Source organism: Oncorhynchus tshawytscha, linkage group LG08 (genome assembly GCF_018296145.1).
Source record: "Oncorhynchus tshawytscha isolate Ot180627B linkage group LG08, Otsh_v2.0, whole genome shotgun sequence".
NCBI classification, from domain to species: Eukaryota; Metazoa; Chordata; class Actinopteri; order Salmoniformes; family Salmonidae; genus Oncorhynchus; species Oncorhynchus tshawytscha.
In genome coordinates, this window is record NC_056436.1 from 64804878 (window position 1) to 64812712 (window position 7835).

A 7835-nucleotide genomic window follows, 5' to 3' on the forward strand; every position below is an offset into this window, starting at 1 on the left:
ACCTCATTTCTCATTATCTACTACTTTTGAAACATTCTGGACCTCATTTCTCATTATCTACTACTTTTGAAACATTCTGGACCAAATTTCTCATTATCTACTACTTTTGAAACATTCTGGACCTCATTTCTCATTTCTTAAGCCCTTTGGTCTTTCATTCTCTTCATTCATTGATTTCTAATACATATTTCTATGGTATTGTCTTTAATTTCTATTTTTTTTGACAGACAGGAATTAGCAATGGCATTAATACATTTTCTCAGGATATGAAAACAAATTGCATTTGAATACTTTTTCTCAAGTAAAACAAACAGCATGAACCTGTAACACTTTGTTAAAATGAAGTTCTCCCTCACACAGCAAATCAAATTATATTCATCACATGCTTCGTAAACAACAAGTGTACACTAACAGTGAAATGCTTACTTATAGGCCCTTCCCGACAGTTCAGAAAGAAAGAAAATAGACAAATAATAGAAAAGTAAAAAAAGTAATAAAAAACACAATAATAGACACAATGAGTAACGGAAACATGGCGAGGTACAAGTACCGAGGCAATGTGCAGGGGTACGTGGTAATAACATGGCTATATACACAAGGTACAAGTACCGAGTCAATGTGTAGGGGTACGAGGTAATAACATGGCTATATACATGAGGTACAAGTACCGAGTCAATGTGTAGGGGTACGAGGTAATAACATGGCTATATACACGAGGTACAAGTACCGAGTCAATGTGCAGGGGTACGAGGTAAAAACATGGCTATATACACAAGTTACAAGTACTGAGTCAATGTGCAGGGGTACGAGGTAATAACATGGCTATATACATAAGGTACCAGTACTTAGTCAATGTGCAGGGGTACGAGGTAATAACATGGCTATATACATGGGGTACCAGTATTTAGTTAATGTGCAGGGTACGATGTAATAACATGGCTATATACACAGGGTACCAGTACTGAGTCAATATGCAGGGGTACGAGGTAATAACATGGCTATATACATAAGGTACCAGTACTTAGTCAATGTGCAGGGGTACGAGGTAATAACATGGCTATATACACAGGGTACCAGTACTGAGTCAATGTGCAGGGGTACGATGTAATAACATGGCTATATACACAGGGTACCAGTACTGAGTCAATATGCAGGGGTACGAGGTAATAACATGGCTATATACATAAGGTACCAGTACTTAGTCAATGTGCAGGGGTACGAGGTAATAACATGGCTATATACACAGGGTACCAGTACTGAGTCAATATGCAGGGGTACGAGGTAATAACATGGCTATATACATAAGGTACCAGTACTTAGTCAATGTGTAGGGGTACGAGGTAATAACATGGCTATATACATGAGGTACAAGTACCGAGTCAATGTGTAGGGGTACGAGGTAATAACATGGCTATATACACGAGGTACAAGTACCGAGGCAATGTGCAGGGGTACGAGGTAATAACATGGCTATATACACAGGGTACCAGTACTGAGTCAATGTGCAGGGGTACGAGGTAATTGAGGTAGATATGTACATATAACTAGGAATAAGGTGACAGACAATAAATCAAATCAAATCAAATTTTATTTGTCACATACACATGGTTAGCAGATGTTAATGCGAGTGTAGCGAAATGCTTGTGCTTCTAGTTCCGACAATGCAGTAATAACGAGCAAGTAATCTAACTAACAATTCCAAAAAAAACTACTGTCATACACAGTGTAAGGGGATAAAGAATATGTACATTAGGATATATGAATGAGTGATGGTACAGAGCAGCATAGGCAAGATACAGTAGATGATATCGAGTACAGTATATACATATGAGATAAGTATGTAAACCAAGTGGCATAGTTAAAGTGGCTAGTGATACATGTATTACATAAGGATGCAGTCGATGATATAGAGTACAGTATCAACGTATGCATATGAGATGAACAATGTAGGGTAAGTAACATTATATAAGGTAGCATTGTTTAAAGTGGCTAGTGATATATTTACATAATTTCCCATCAATTCCCATGATTAAAGTGGCTGGAGTAGAGTCAGTGTCATTGACAGTGTGTTGGCAGTAGCCACTCAATGTTAGTGGTGGCTGTTTAACAGTCTGATGGCCTTGAGATAGAAGCTGTTTTTCAGTCTCCCAGATTTGATGCACCTGTACTGACCTCGCCTTCTGGATGGCAGCGGGGTGAACAGGCAGTGGCTCGGGTGGTTGATGTCCTTGATGATCTTTATGGCCTTCCTGTAGCATCGGGTGGTGTAGGTGTCCTGGAGGGCAGGTAGTTTGCTCCCGGTGATGCGTTGTGCAGACCTCACTACCCTCTGGAGAGCCTTACGGTTGAGGGCGGTGCAGTTGCCATACCAGGCGGTGATACAGCCCGCCAGGATGCTCTCGATTGTGCATCTGTAGAAGTTTGTGAGTGCTTTTGGTGACAAGCCAAATTTCTTCAGCCTCCTGAGGTTGAAGAGGCGCTGCTGCGCCTTCCTCACGATGCTGTCTGTGTGAGTGGACCAATTCAGTTTGTCTGTGATGTGTATGCCGAGGAACTTAAAACTTGCTACCCTCTCCACTACTGTTCCATCGATGTGGATGGGGGTGTTCCCTCTGCTGTTTCCTGAAGTCCACAATCATCTCCTTAGTTTTGTTGACGTTGAGTGTGAGGTTATTTTCCTGACACCACACTCCGAGGGCCCTCACCTCCTCCCTGTAGGCCGTCTCGTCGTTGTTGGTAATCAAGCCTACCACTGTTGTGTCGTCCGCAAACTTGATGATTGAGTTGGAGGCGTGCATGGCCACGCAGTCGTGGGTGAACAGGGAGTACAGGAGAGGGCTCAGAACGCACCCTTGTGGGGCCCCAGTGTTGAGGATCAGCGGGGAGGAGATGTTGTTGCCTACCCTCACCACCTGGGGGCGGCCCGTCAGGAAGTCCAGTACCCAGTTGCACAGGGCGGGGTCGAGACCCAGGGTCTCGAGCTTGATGACGAGCTTGGAGGGTACTATGGTGTTGAATGCCGAGCTGTAGTCGATGAACAGCATTCTCACATAGGTATTCCTCTTGTCCAGATGGGTTAGGGCAGTGTGCAGTGTGGTTGAGATTGCATCGTCTGTGGACCTATTTGGGCGGTAAGCAAATTGGAGTGGGTCAAGGGTGTCAGGTAGGGTGGAGGTGATATGGTCCTTGACTAGTCTCTCAAAGCACTTCATGATGACGGATGTGAGTGCTACGGGCGGTAGTCGTTTAGCTCAGTTACCTTAGCTTTCTTGGGAACAGGAACAATGGTGGCCCTCTTGAAGCATGTGGGAACAGCAGACTGGTATAGGGATTGATTGAATATGTCCGTAAACACACCGGCCAGCTGGTCTGCGCATGCTCTGAGGGCGCGGCTGGGGATGCCGTCTGGGCCTGCAGCCTTGCGAGGGTTAACACGTTTAAATGTCTTACTCACTTCGGCTGCAGTGAAGGAGAGACCGCATGTTTCCGTTGCAGGCCGTGTCAGTGGCACTGTATTGTCCTCAAAGCGGGCAAAAAAGTTATTTAGTCTGCCTGGGAGCAAGACATCCTGGTCCGTGACTGGGCTGGGTTTCTTCCTGTAGTCCGTGATTGACTGTAGACCCTGCCACATACCTCTTGTGTCTGAGCCGTTGAATTGAGATTCTACTTTGTCTCTGTACTGGCGCTTTGCTTGTTTGATAGCCTTGCGGAGGGAATAGCTGCACTGTTTGTATTCAGTCATGTTACCAGACACCTTGCCCTGATTAAAAGCAGTGGTTCGTGCCTTCAGTTTCACACGAATGCTGCCATCAATCCACGGTTTCTGGTTAGGGAATGTTTTAATCGTTGCTATGGGAACGACATCTTCAACGCACGTTCTAATGAACTCGCACACCGTATCAGCGTATTCGTCAATGTTGTTGTCTGACGCAATACGAAACATCTCCCAGTCCACGTGATGGAAGCAGTCTTGGAGTGTGGAGTCAGCTTGGTCGGACCAGCGTTGGACAGACCTCAGCGTGGGAGCTTCTTGTTTTAGTTTCTGTCTGTAGGCAGGGATCAACAAAATGGAGTCGTGGTCAGCTTTTCCGAAAGGGGGCGGGGCAGGGCCTTATATGCGTCGCGGAAGTTAGAGTAACAATGATCCAGGGTCTTTCCACCCCTGGTTGCGCAATCGATATGCTGATAAAATTTAGGGAGTCTTGTTTTCAGATTAGCCTTGTTAAAATCCCCAGCTACAATGAATGCAGCCTCCGGATAAATTGTTTCCAGTTTGCAGAGAGTTAAATAAAGTTCGTTCAGAGCCATCGATGTGTCTGCTTGGGGGGGGATATATACGGCTGTGATTATAATCGAAGAGAATTCTCTTGGTAGATAATGCGGTCTACATTTGATTGTGAGGAATTCTAAATCAGGTGAACAGAAGGATTTGAGTTCCTTCTGCACTGCATATGCACTGCTGCTATAAACAGTAGCAGCAGTGCATATGATGAGTCAAAAAAGTTAGTGGCAAAAGGGTCAATGTAGATAGTCCGGGTAGTTATTTGGTTAACTATTTAACTAGCTATTTAGCAGTCTTATGACTTGGAGGAAGCTGAAGCTGATCAGGATCCTGTTGGTTACAGACTTGGTTCATCGGTACCACTTGCCGTGCGGTAGCAGAGAGAACAGTATATGACTTGGGTGGCTGGAGTCTTTGACCATTTTTAGGCACTTCCTCTGACACTGCCTGGTATAGAGGTCCTGGATGGCAGGGATCTCGGCCCCAGTGATGTACTGGGCCATTCGCACTACCCTCTGTAGTGCCTTCCGGTCGGAGGCTGAGTAGTTGCCATACCAAGCTTTGATGCAACCAGTCAAGATGCACTCAATGGTGCAGCAGTAGAACTTTTTGAAGATCTGAGAGCCCATGCCAAATCTTTTCAACCTCTTGAGAGGGAAGAGGCGTTGTCGTGCCCTCTTCATGACTGTGTTGGTGTGTTTGGACCATGATAGATCCTTAGTGATGTGGACACAGAGAAACTTGAAGCTCTCGACCTGCTCCACTACAGCCCTGTCGATATGAATGGGGCCGTTCTCAGCCCGCCGTTTACTGTAGCCCTCCATAAAGCTATTTTGTCTTGCTGACGTTGAGGGAAAGGTTGTTGCCACTACACCTGTGTTGTCAACAAACTTAATGATGGTGTTGGAGTTGTGCGCAGCCACGCGGTCGTGGGTGAACAAAGAGTACAGGAGTGGACTAAGCACGCACTCCTGAGAGGGCAAGTAGCAGCAATTTCTCAATTACAGAAACACATATAATTGTACCATAGAGCACCCTGAGAAAACATCCCCAAAATACAAACACTTAGATATATTTTTATAATACTGTAATATTGTTCTCAAAGTTGTGTTTGAGGCTTTCTCCAAATCAGGTCTAACTTTGGAAGCAATCGCACAACACTCCGCGGTCAGCGTCACATGGTGAGGGAATAAAGTCCATGCTCACCCTTCATGTACTTGTGGGTAAAAAAGAAGAAGAACAACAACAAAATACATTTGTGGGTCAGTAGTATGGAGCTAGCTAGCAATTCCATTTTTATTCATCAAGATGGCCAAGCTTTGTGTAGATGCAGGGTGTAGCAACACTTGATATGCAAATGTGAGTATCTTTCTATGGGCACGCAAATGAACCACCTTGTAAAAAGAAGAATACATTTGTAAAAATGAGGCGGGCGAATTGGGCATCTATTTGTCATTCTGCGGGGAACATTTCATCCTTCAGAACTTCCATGGCTACCAACAATGGAAGGATAGCTTCAGAAAAACATTGCTTTTCAAATGTAGTGCTGTCCCTACCAACAACGTGGTTATAACGTATCACAAAGCCAGCAGCACCAGCAGAGACAGAGCATTATCAGGGCTTCACCAGGTAAGTTAAAGAGCTTGCTTACTACCTCCATGCTAACGCTAGATAGCTATAGAGGTACCGCATTTCCTTCTAAATAACACTGATTAATGCTGAATATGAGTCTCCAGCTTTAGTGATTTTTGCAGTTCGTTCCAGCCAGTGAAAGTGCAGGGTGCCAAATTCAAAACAACAGAAATCCCTAAATTACAATTCCTCAGACACTCAAGTATTTCACACCATTTTAAAGATACACTTCTTGTATATTCCACCACAGTGTCCGATTTCAAACAGGCAAAAGCACTACAAACAATTATGTTAGGTCACCGCCAAGTCACAGAAAAACACATCCATTTTTCCAGCCAAAGTGAGGAGTCACAAAAATCAGAAATAGAGATAGAATGAATCACTAACCTTTGATGATCTTCATCAGATGACACTCATAGGACTTAATGTTACACAATACATGTATGTTTTGTTCGATAAAGTTCATATTTCTATCAAAAAATCTCAGTATACATTGGCGCGTTATGTTCAGTAGTTCCAAAAACATCCTGTGATTTTGCATAGAGCCACATCAATTTACAGAAATACTCATAATAAATGTTGATCAAAGATACAAGTGTTATACATGGAATTTTAGATCCACTTCTCCTTAATGCAATCGCTGTGTCAGATTTCAAAAAAGCTTTACGGAAAAAGCAAACCATGCAATATTCTGAGTATGGCGCTCAGAGCCCGAACAAGCCAAAAAGATATATGCCATATTGTGCAGTCAACAGAAGTCAGAAATAACATTATAAATATTCACTTACCTTTGAAGATCTTCATCAGAATGCACTCCCAGGAATCCCAGTTCCACAATAAATGTTTGTTTTCTTCGATAATGTTCATCATTTATGTCCAAATAGCTTCTTTTTTTTGTGCGTTTGGTAAACAAACCAAACTCCCGAAGCGAGTTCACAAGTTGCAGACGAAATGTCAAAAAGATCCGTTACAGTCCGTAGAAACATGTTAAACGAAGTATAGAATCAATCTTTAGGATGTTTTATCATAAATCTTCAATAATGTTCCAACCGGAGAATTCCTTTGTCTGTGGAATTGCAATGGAACGCAGGTCGCTCTCACGTGAACGAGCGTGGCCAGCTCGTGGCTCTCTGCCAGACACCAGACACCTGACTCATTCCCCTCTCTTTCGGCCCCACTTCACAGTAGAAGCATCAAACAAGTTTCTAAAGACTGTTGACATCTAGTGGAAGCCTTAGGAAGTGCAACATGACCAATATCCCACTGTATCTTCAATAGGGAATGAGTTGAAAAATGACCAACCTCAGATTTTCCACTTCCGGGTTGGATTTTTTCTCAGGTTTTTGCCTGCCATATGAATTCTGCTATACTCACAGGCATCATTCAAACAGTTTTAGGAACTTCAGAGTGTTTTATATCCAAATATACTAATAGTATGCATATATTAGCAACTGGGGCTGAGTAGCAGGCAGTTTACTCTGGGCACCTCTGGGCACCTTATTCATCCAAGCTACTCAATACTGCCCCCAGCCAGAAGAAGTAAATGTGAGTCTGGAAGGAGAGTTTACAATCTAACCAGACACCTAGGTATTTGTAGTTGTCCACATATTCTAAGTCAGAACCGTCCAAAGTAGTGATGCTGGACGGGCGTTCAGGTGTGGGCAGTGATCGGTTGAAGAGCGCGCATTTAGTTTTACTTGCATTTAAGAGCAGTTGGAGGCCACAGGGGGAGAGTTGTCTGGCTTTGAAGCTTGTCTGTAGGTTAGTTAACACAGTGTCTAAAGAAGGGCCAGATGTATAAAGAATGGTGTCGTCTGCATAGAAGTGGATCAGAGAATCACCAGCAGCAAGAGCGACATCATTGATGTATACAGAGAAGAGAGACGGCCCGAGAATTGAACCCTGTGGCACCCCTATAGAG